We start from the raw sequence: 11396 nt of genomic DNA, 5'->3' as shown, positions 1-11396 counted from the left end.
CTGAAGCCACACTGGCTCTCAGGTAGATGGCCATCTTCCAGGTGAAGAATTATCCTATTAAGAAGTACTATGGGAGTTCTTCTCTTCAGTGATTTTTTTTGTGCTCTTAGCCTAATTCTGTTTTTTTTTTCTTACTTCCTTGTGACTTTATCACAAGCACTCCTCTCCGTCCTGTAACCGTGACCCAGAACTGCTTATGGGCAATAGAGTTGCCAATCATTGCTAGCTGTACCCATTGCCAGCAAAGGGTCCCTTGCAATCTCTTTCTGATCACTTTTCCAAGCCCCTTATCATCTCTAGGTTAAGAGCTCCTGAAGCTGCTGCTGTTGTCACAATCACCTCTAAAGTCCACTGTTGGTGCTCCTGACATGATCTGGTCCTGTGCCCACCCCAGTGTTACAGATCCTTCCTTCAGACCTCCTTAGTTGTCTTAGGCTAGAAAATTGTCTCCCTCTGACCTTTTGTTGGCTCTGTTGCTTTAAAATTAGATTTGAGGAGTTATTTAAAAGTTGTTTGGAGGAGAATATTGGGAGAGTTCAGCTGGGTCCTGGACTGTACTCCACCATTTTGGCTCTTTCCACTCATGTGCTTGTTGTCTTCCCCACATGCCTACCACAATGCCTGGCATATGGTAGGAATTTCACAAATTCTTGTTGATTGACTGATTGTCTTCCTCTACCCTCATACTCCGTGACATCAATACTCACATCATAGACCCTAACCTCCTAGTTCATTAACTCCCTCAGCTTCATGGTCTATATATCCTGTCTATCTCAGGCACCTACAAAAATAATTATATCTCAGATCTTACCATTACTGTGCCAAACCACAAATCTGAGTTATCTCTATCAATTACCATTTTTACTCCTTTTCAAGGGCTTTGGAATTCTGTTTTGCTGACTAGGTCTACTAAAATTTTGTATTAACTAATGTCAATTTCACCTTCACCACTTTATGGCAATTTCTTAAAAAAAAATTCTTCCATGATTAACTGTCACACTCCCCAGAGAGGCTATTTAAAAACCTCCTCTACTCATTCTTACACAACAATTTGTTGCATCATTCCCTAAAAATCTTTTCTTTAAATTTTTAAATTCATTTTGAACTTAAATAAAGACAAAAAAAGAACATTTCCACACACACAGTACAACATAAAAAGAGAATTCAATATACAACTATGAATTTCCATTTCACATTGTTTACTTTTTTTTAACTATGTAGTAAATACTAGATATCATTTTAAAACCTACCCAGCTTTTCTGTGCTTCCTTCCAAGTTTTCTTTTGTTCTCTGCTATGTACTTTTTTCTCCCTCTCTCCCCACTCTAGAGAAGGCTACCATTAGACACAAATATGTATGTGTGTGTATACATACATATATATATACATATATATATATATAAATCCACACACACATACACACACACACTCACACATATATATATGTAAAACCATACTATACATACCTCTATTTATCAGTTCTTTCTCTGGAGGTAGATAGCATCTTCCCTTACAGGTCCTTTATAGATGATTTGAGTGTTTATAATATTCAAAATGACTTAATTAATTCAAAGTTGTTCTTAGATAACATTGCTGTTACTTAAATCTTTATATTTGTGAAACACAAGGTTACTATAATCATTTGCTACTGTGTATTGTATGTCTACTCTGTTCCATTGATCTGCCTTTCTATTTCATAGCCAGGACCAGATGCATTTGATAATTAATGCCTTGTAGTATAGTTTAAGATCTGGTACTGCTAAACCTCCTTCCTTTACTTTTTTTCCCCACTAATTCCTCTGACATTCTTGACCTTTCGTTCTTCCAAATGAATTTTGTTATTATTTTTTCTAGCTTATTAAAGTAATTTTTTGGTAATTTAATTGAGATGACATTGAATAAATAGATTAGATTAGGTAAAATTGTCTTTTTTATTCTATTGTCTCTGCCTATCCATGAACAACTAATATTTTTCCAATTATTTAAATCTGACTTTATTCATATAAAAAAGTGTTTTATAATTATGTTCATCTAGTTCCTGGGTTTGTAGGTATACTTCCAGATATTTTATGCTATCTGCAGGTATTTTAAATGGTATATCTCTTACTATCTCTTCTTGCAGAGTTTTGTTGGTGATATATAGAAATGCTGATGATTTATGTGGATTTATTTTATATCATGCTACTTTGCTAAAATTGTTAATTTTTTCCATAAATTTTTTAATTGAATCTTTAGGATTTTCCAAGTGTATCATCATTTCATCTACAAAAAGATATAGTTTTGGGGGCAGCTAGGTGGTACAGTGGATAGAGCACCGGCCCTGAAGTTAGGAGGACCTGAGTTCAAATCTGGCCTTAGATCAAACACTTGACACTTACTAGCTTTGTGACCCTGAGCAAGTCACTTAACCTCAATTGCCTAAAAAAAAAAAAGATACAGTTTTTATTACCTCATTGCTCATTCCGATTCCTTCAATTTCCTTTTCTTCTATTATCACTATTGCTAGCATTTCTAATACAATATTGAATAATATTGGTGACAATGAGCATCTTTATTTCACTCTTGATGTAGTTGGAAAGTCTTCTAGCTTACCCCCATTACAAATAATGCTTGCTGATGGATTTAGGTAGGCATTTCTTATCATTTTAAGGGAAAATCCATTTTTATCTACACTTTTGAGAATTTTTAAAAGGAATGAGTATTGCATTATATCAAAAGCTTTTTCTGCATCTATGGTTTTCCTTATGTTAAAACATCCCTGTGTTCCTAGTATAAATCCCACTTGGTCACAATGTATAATCTTTGTAATCTAAAAAGAAATTTAAGGCACCCTTTTAGATTCTAGTTTCTTGCCAACAGTCTGAATGTGATTACTAATGGAAAGAAGGTAGAGAGAAGAGTAGAGAGAAGGTAGAGAGAAGAGAAGATTGTATATGATTAAAGGACCTTGGGAGGAAAAGTTCATAGGTCAGGATAAAGAGAAGGTGGAGAAGATTTCTCAGAATGTCTCTAAAAGCCAAGGAAAGTTAATATCAAATGACACAGAGAGACTATTCAGATTAATGACTTAAAGGAGGCTATAAGCACTGGGAAGTCATTGATATTTTAGTGAAGAGTCTCAGTAGATGTTGGGGATCACTATCAAATTATTAATATACGAGAGAAGAGTGAGTGGTGATAAAAATTAAAACATTGAGTGTTTGACAACTTTTTATAGAAGTTTAATAGCAAATGACTAGTAGTATCTGGATGAGGTATAAGAAGGATCAAGGAAGATTTTCTTTCAAAAAAGGATTGAGGATGGGTTGTGAAAGCTTATAGGTAGATGCTAAGTAGCCAAAGATTTTGAAGATGTGCAAGAGAATATAGCTAACTCTGTGAGCATAATCTTGGAGGGAAATGAAATCAAGCACATAGAAGAGAAGAGCTTGAACAAAAATCTCCCATTGATAAAGGAGCTAAAGAGGACAGAATGAATGATGATACTGAGACATTTTGAGAGATGGATAAGGAGAACTGAGGGTAGGTGATCCCATTTGATGGCTCTAATCTTCTGAGAGAAGCTTTTTAGTTACAAAAGTACAAGGGATTATAATGTAGTCTATAGTTTGGAAAAAGAAGGAAAATATTTGGAAGAGTCATTATAAAAAAATTAGAGAAGTAAATCAATGAGGTCAATATCCATTAATGCTACTGGTTTTTTAATCAAATATGCCAGGATTTATACATTATCCTTACGTGATTTTCAGTTAACATTTTTAATACATCAAAAAGTTGGGTTTTCTTTTTTTTTTTTGATGCATGTATTTCCTCTGTGGCAAAATTGCTTAGTCCTTGAAAATAAACTTCTTTTGTTGAGCAACTATGAATCCATCTAATCCAAGATATGATAAAGAGATACACAGCTGCTTTCTGGGCCCATATTTTATGGATTTGGATGTAGAAGTGACTGTGGATTCTTGAAAACTTTGACAGTAAAGAACAAACTTGGTATTCCCATTACCTAGCATAGTGCCTATTATGAGAGTAGATGCTCAACAAATATTTATTGAATTGAATTAAACTTGAAATCCTTTCTCAAAATATACAATTGTTATCTGGAGGCAGTTATATGTTAAGGTATGAGTGGCCATCAACACCTGAATAGGCAATTGGACATCAGGTTATTTGGTTAGATAACCCAGCAAAATAAGTAGCATTCTTTTTTTTTTTTTGTCTGTGTGTGAGGTAATCAGAGTGAAGGGACTTGCCCAGGGTCACATAGCTAGTAAGTGTTAAGTGTTTGAGGCCATATTTGAACTTAGGTCCTCTTGAATCTAGGGCCAGTTGTCTGTCCACTGTGTTACCTAGCTGCCCCTGAAAGCAGCATTCTTAAAAAGTGGGAACCAGGACAGATAAGTTTTTATGTAGATGAAGGAGTTAGGAAATTAGTAGAATGTAACTCCTAATCATCTAATTAGCCCTTTTAGTTTTCAGGTTAAAAAAAAAGAGGTCTAGAGAGGGTGACTTTCTTAAGGTTATAATGCTAGTTAATCACAGAGCTAAGGCTAAGATTCCTGATCCAAGGCTAAGATTCCTGACCCCAAAGGTCAGTATTCTTCACATTCCTATCCTTCATACAGCTGTTTTCATATGATGCTGGGAGCAAGATTGGATAAGCAGTGACAAAAGTGCAGTTTTACTAAGATGTGTCTTTCCAAAGCTATTTCCAATTTGCCTCCTCATTCTTTCCCCCCAGAGAACGAATAGCAACAAGGAAAAAAAGAAAGAAAGAAGGAAAACAGAGAGATTGACATTCTGGAAGAGACATTTATCAGTACACCAATAGATATCCTGATGATCTGCAAAGTGATTTAGTATATCAGCACCACAATCAACCACCAAAAGAAACCCTGAGGAGGACAGAACTTGCCATGGGCCTCTGCAGGATGAATGCAATGTCAAAAACTCCTCCATGTCCTCTAGGGAAAGTTCCATTCCCACAAGGGGCTTGCTTCAACTGGCCAAAATACTGGTCAAAATTAGACCATTCATTACTGGCCCTGGACTAGGGGCAATGGATTTGTTTTGGACTACTTAAATAACCTTTTCAATGATCTTTCTGCAGGTAGGCAAACACTTCAGGTCATAAATATGCTGGCTAGTGATTGCAAGGAGATACAAAGGTTGCTTTGGGCTTTTTTTCTTCTCTGTTCTGAAGTCGATTCAAGAAAGCAGTTGTTGCTAAATCAATTCCTCACCCTATTCCCCATATCTACTCTATAGCTTTTAAAGAGACTGAGGCAAGGACCCCAGCCAAGAAGAAAGGTTGCTTTTCTAGTGTATAGGTAGGTTGAGCCAGCTACCTGCTTGCCGAAAATTGCTTTATAATTAGAACTTGATTATGAGAATGAAAGAAAGCAAAGTAAGCTAAGAGAGAATCCTCTGGGGAAAGCAGCTTGTGATTGAAAGACATGGACTTTTGAAATCCATGAAAGAGAAGGTTCTATTTTGGGGAAAACAATCTCAGATATTAAACAACATGAAGCTGCCTTCAGTCAAAACCAGAATTAGGATGGGGTCAAGCAACTTGCCCAAAGTCACAGAGGTAGCAAGTAGTAAAGGGAAGATTTTAACCTCAGTTCTCTGGTTTCTAATCCAGCAGTTTTCCCATGTTTTAATGAATCTTCACTTTGCTCATATTTATCAGGATGTTTCAGATAACAGCAGTTTTTTCTGGGGAGCCTGGGTAATTTGAAAAATTGCCCCAATATTTCACAAATGTAGACACAGACCAGCTCCTGCTTCTAATTTTCCCATTTCATTCTTCCACCAACAAAGAAAGGTAAATTTCTAGAGAAATGTTTCCAGGTATTATCAGAGGCTGTAATGTTTGATATTATAAATGTGATGTCTGGAATGCTGATTAATAATGTCAGGAAATACAGTCGATTACAAATATCTGATTTACAAATATCTTATGCCTACAAACTAGAAGGTACAGAAAAGAGGTCCATCTAGAACTCCAGAAATACAGTAAGATAACACAGTGGATAGAATGCTGCAGTTGGATGAAGGCCTGAGTTCAAATCCTCCCTCAGACACTTTCTAGTTATGCAAACCTAGGCAAGTCATTAGCTCTCAGCATATTTCCTCATGTGTAAAATGGGGATAATAATAGCCCATGACTATTGGTAGGATCAAGATAGCATGCATAAAATTCTTTGCAAACCTTAAAGCATTATATAAATACTAACTATTGTTGTTGTTTTTGTTGACTAGAGTAGCATAATAGAATTAGAGGAATTTATAATAGTATAGAATTATACCATAATCCCTTCTTTCTGTACATCAGATTACAGTAAACCGCCAAAGCTGCAGTGGGAAAGTGGTGTTCTTTTTCCACTGTGTACTATCACAAGTAACAATACCATAATACTACTGTCCAATAGAAATGGTACTAAGAGCTACCAATTGCATAGCACTTCACATTTCATTGAGCATTTTCCATATATCATTTATTTTGATAATGAGGAAGCGTAGCTTGGTGTGTAGAGAGGCAGCCTCAGGAAAACCTGAGTTCAAGTCAGAAGTTCTGATACAGTAGCTGTGTGTGTAGCTAAATAAGTAACAACTTTTCAGCACCAGACTTAGTCATAAAATCCTGAGTTCAAGTCTCAATTTCTGATACATAGTAGCTGTGCATGGTTGGAGAAGTCACTTAACCTCTTAATGTTTTGGGTAATTCTCCTGAACAGCTACAGACCTCATTTGGAAGAATTTTACTATAGCAATGACATGCAAGATCCAGGAAGGAAAAAAAAATCTAATTTGATGAAAAACAACAACAACCCAACCCAGTAGGGTAGGCAATACAGGTATATATATCCATTTTACAGATGCGAAAAAATAGGTTCCCAGTGATAAAGGGACCTGCCCAGTATCATACAATCCTTGAAGTGCCAAAGTTACAATCAATCAACAAGCATTTATTAATTACCCACCATATGCCAGGCCTGCCCTATGCTTGGCCCTGGAGATAGAAAGACAAAAGGGATACAATCATTTCTACGAAGGAGTTTACAGACCAGCCCAGTGAGAGAGTACATGCATGTGTACAGATCTGCAGGGAATATATCTCCTGTCAACTCCTGCCCTACCACCTCCCCCACTACTTCCCCCAATATCCCCTCCCCCTAGTCCAGAAAGTAAAGGAATCTATTTACAGAAAGTAAAGGCTTAAAATCAATCAATCAATCATTCATTAAACATTTATGAAGTACCTACTATGTGCCAGGCACTATGCTAAGCACTGGAGATACATAAAGAAGCAAAAGACAACCCCTGCCCTTAAAGAGCTTACAATCTAAATAGGGAGGTGCTAATTGTAAAAATTTAGCAGAGCTATTCCTTTATGAAGTTCCAACAAGCTCCTGGAGGGCATAAGGGACCAACTACCTCATGAACATATTAAAAAACATATATAAGGTGATTTTAGGAAGACACTAGCAACTGGGAACAATCAGGAAAACACTTCATATAAAAAGTGGTGCTTGATCTTCTGACTAAACATTTGCTGCTCTTCCCACTATGCTCCTACATTCAGATACATTACGATTGAAATAGTTGGGACTTTTCAGTGGACTCCAAAACTAACCACTATTAATAACATTATTTCTAAAGGAAAATGGGCATTCCAAGCTGAAAATACTCCATTTACAAACTCTAAGAATATAACTTTCTAAGTTGGGAGTTATTTATAGTTTTTGAGGAACATCTGTTAAGAAAAAAATTCCGTTTCTGTATGAATTACCGAATGAAATGAGCTCAAACCTCTCAGGGAAATGAGGATCCTCAAAAGCATCTTTCTTTTAGTGATATGTGCCTTATTTTACAGTTTTTCAAAAATTCAGATCAAGACTCTCAATTCCTTTAAGAAGAAAAAAAGGCTAAAAATCTGAGGACTTTAATTATTAATTCATTTAAAATTATATATAGTATGTATATATATATAGCTATATACATAGCTATATATACATATATGTATATAATATACATACATACATAGTCTCACTCTTTGTGACCCCATTTAGAGTTTTCTTGGCAAAGATACTGGAGTGGTTTGCCATTTCCTTCCCCTGCTCATTTTGCAGATGAGGAAACTGAGGCAAACAGGGTTAAGTGACTTGCCCAGGATCACTCAGCTAGTAAGTGTCTGAGGCCAGATTTTAACTCAGGAAGATGAAGTCTTCCTGACTCCAGACCTGGCACTCTATCCACTGCACCATCTATGTATTAGTTATCCCTAGCTTGCCAGGCACTCTGAATTGGCTTCCTAATGTCTCCTTTTTTGGGGTTTTTTAAATTTATTTTTTGAGCCTCAGTTTTCTGCTCTGAAATTGAGATACTACTTCCATTATGTGCTTTCTTGGGTCGATGCTAGGAAAGTATTTTGTAAACCATAAAGAATTATATACATTACATGAAGAAAGGCCATATGACATAGTGGATAGAGCTCAAGTTATATAGATAATGGTTCGAATTCAGTCTCTGAAACATAGCTGTTGTTTGACCATGGGCAGTGTTCCTGGCAATTTTAGCAATATATATATATATAAAACCCCTCAGTGCCCCAGGCAACCCTCAAAGACTATAAATAGCCAGAGTAATTACTAAATAGCACTGGTACAAGGAATTTCTCACTAGGAATTTTCTACACCAATGAAATCACAGGTCACACCAAATAAATAAATAAATAAAGCACCATATAAATGCGAGCTCTTAGCCCAGGACAAGAGGCCCAAGTTTGAGTTTTGACCATGAATCTGGTCCTGTGACTTTGGGAACATAGAATGAACTGCCTCAAGAGGTAATAGATTTTCCCTCACTGTAGGTTTCCCTTTCCTTTATCTTTTGTTTATAGGGCAAAATGTGGTTTAGAAAGAAGTCTTCTATTTATGGGGAGAAAGAAAAAAAAATAATGGCACTGATAAATTTTGCTTAGACATTTCATGATCTATGGAGACAGGCAGACAGGTGTCTTGTAGTGCTGACCTAAGACCCTGACAACTCAGTAATAGTTCAGGGAACCATATATTAGAAGATGCTAAACATAAAGCATAAAAGCAGGAAGACATACTTTCCCCAGGCTGCCAGGGACCTAGGGTAATCCTAGGGCTAGCCTGACCATTGAACCTGGACTAGCCATTCCAATTATGAGTGTGGTAAGAATTGAAAATAAAACGGACCCATTTTGGTCATTTTTCCTTCAATTTGGGCTATCTGTGATAACAGACACTTAGCTATTAGAGAACCAATTCAGAGTATTAACCTTGGATATCTAGTTCATGAAGACTAGTTCCAAGGAGGGAGAAGTAGCTCCATACCGAGTGGTAATAATTGAGACTGGACAAACATAATCAATAAGCATTTATTAAGCACCTAGTATGTGCCAGGCTTTATGTTAGGTAGGCATTAGGAATACAAATACAAAATAAGGTAGTTGTTGTCCTCAAGGAACTTTCATTATACTGGGGGAGGCATAATAAACAATAATAATATTTATCATTGTAAAGTATTTAATGTAGTATCTGGCACGTGGTAAGCACTATATAAATGTTAGCTATGATTATTACAATTATTATGCTCACATATAAGTAAATGTAGGACATTTACAGTTGTGGGATGGAAAATAGGAAAAGCCTCTTGAAGAACTTGAGGTGATCTTTGAAGGGAACTGGATTCCAAAGAGGCATGGTTGAGAGGGGAAGGACATCATGGTCATTGGGAACAGGCATGGTGGCCAAGATGGCATGTTCTATACCAGGCACAGGATATTCCAAGATCTCTGAAATAGACCATCCTGCCCAACCACTGAGAATTTGCCTTTTGCCATAAATCCCCCAAGCAGTAACAAAGGAAGGAAGGCAGGAGAGCAAAGATGCAAGCATTCTAACTCCTGGTTAGGACTTCTCAAAGGGCATAGGGCACAATTTCTGTGATTTCTCTGACACCTCCAAACAGGCCTGGTGGAGAATGTGTGGTTGAAAATAAGAAAAATAGCACTTCCTTATTTCCAGTCTTTCTAGGCTGAGTGGGGCTACAACAATTCTCCCAGCAGAGGGTACATATTTCCAGAAGGTTTTCTCAGCTTATTGGCCTCTCCTCCCAGGCTGGTTGAGTCCTAGGGACACCCCCACCCTTCCCCTTAATATTCATCAAAGGGCATCTAGCCTATTAAAGAAAGAAGAGAAGGAAGAGGGGGATGGGGAGAGAACAGAAGGGAAGAGAGAGAGAATGCAGAGAGAGAAGGAAGGCAGTTCTGGACTCTTAGGAGGGATGGGATTGTGCTAACGCGCAGAAATAACCACAATAATGACGTGACCTCTCAGTCACACTCCAAGACGGGAGAAAAAAGATCAGTGTTATAAGGGAGACTGTGGGCATTTAAATGCCAACAGCATTTTCTGCTCAGCAATCCAGAAGAATGACATTATTTTAACCGGCACAACTCGGTGGACTGCAGGGAGATCATAACCAAGCTTACCTGCCGATGACCTGGCTTGGGACACAAGGAGGAAGCAAACGACCACGAGGTTTCGGCTCAAGGTGACGAGCGCCGCTAGAGCCATCTGCATTCCGTACTCTGGTCGGCGGCAGGATCTGACAATGCAAACCTACCGCCTCTACTGCCCCTTCAGCTCTGAGAACCAGGCTTTATCACCTTCGACTGATGATGCTGATGCTGATGCTGATACTGCCACCTACAGCCCACCTGAGGCCACTAAATGCTTCCAGCTCTCTACCAGCATTCCACTTGTCCTACTTTAGTGGGAATCTCCCCTCCTCCACCAGCCATTTCTAATTGGGGGTAAGGGGAAAAGGGAGGAGCGATCTTCTAAAAACTGGAAACACCTAGAATAGCAAGTCATTACATCAAAGGATTTAAATTTGGGAGGGACCTTAGATATTGCCTAATTTAGGGGGTTCTTAACCTGGGGTCCACAGACTGTGAACTTGGATGGGTGAAAAATGACATCATCTTAATTTTCAATAACCTCTAATTAAAATTTAGCATTTCTTTTCATTATAAATGTAGGCAACAAGTCACAGTTGTATAAGGAGTACATGTGACTTTGCCACCACTAACATTCACATATATTTTCATATCACATAGTTGTTGCAGATATTACAAAATATTGACCATGCTTATCACTCCTTAGAAATTACTGTAGTTATTAGACCTGCTACTAGATGAAACATGATTGAAGTCTTCCTGTTTGAGTTTTAATATAGTTGGTTTCCTTTGTAATCCAGAGTCAGAAAGACCTGAGTTCAAGTCTGATTTCCCATACTAGTTATGTGACCCTGGGCAAGTCAAGTTCTGTTTGTCTTGGTTTCTTAATTTATAAAATGGGT

At 37.4% G+C, this 11396-nt stretch overlaps 1 pseudogene; it reads left to right on the top strand.

Annotated features, from left to right (window-relative positions):
• The window catches only part of LOC114052183, a 38541-nt pseudogene extending 27733 nt beyond the window's left edge, over positions 1-10808 (top strand).
• The last annotated feature ends 588 nt before the right edge of the window (positions 10809-11396 follow it).

This window comes from Vombatus ursinus, unplaced genomic scaffold (assembly GCF_900497805.2).
Source record: "Vombatus ursinus unplaced genomic scaffold, bare-nosed wombat genome assembly UNPS02014807.1, whole genome shotgun sequence".
Lineage (NCBI taxonomy): Eukaryota > Metazoa > Chordata > Mammalia > Diprotodontia > Vombatidae > Vombatus > Vombatus ursinus.
This window is presented reverse-complemented; position numbering and strand designations above follow the sequence as displayed.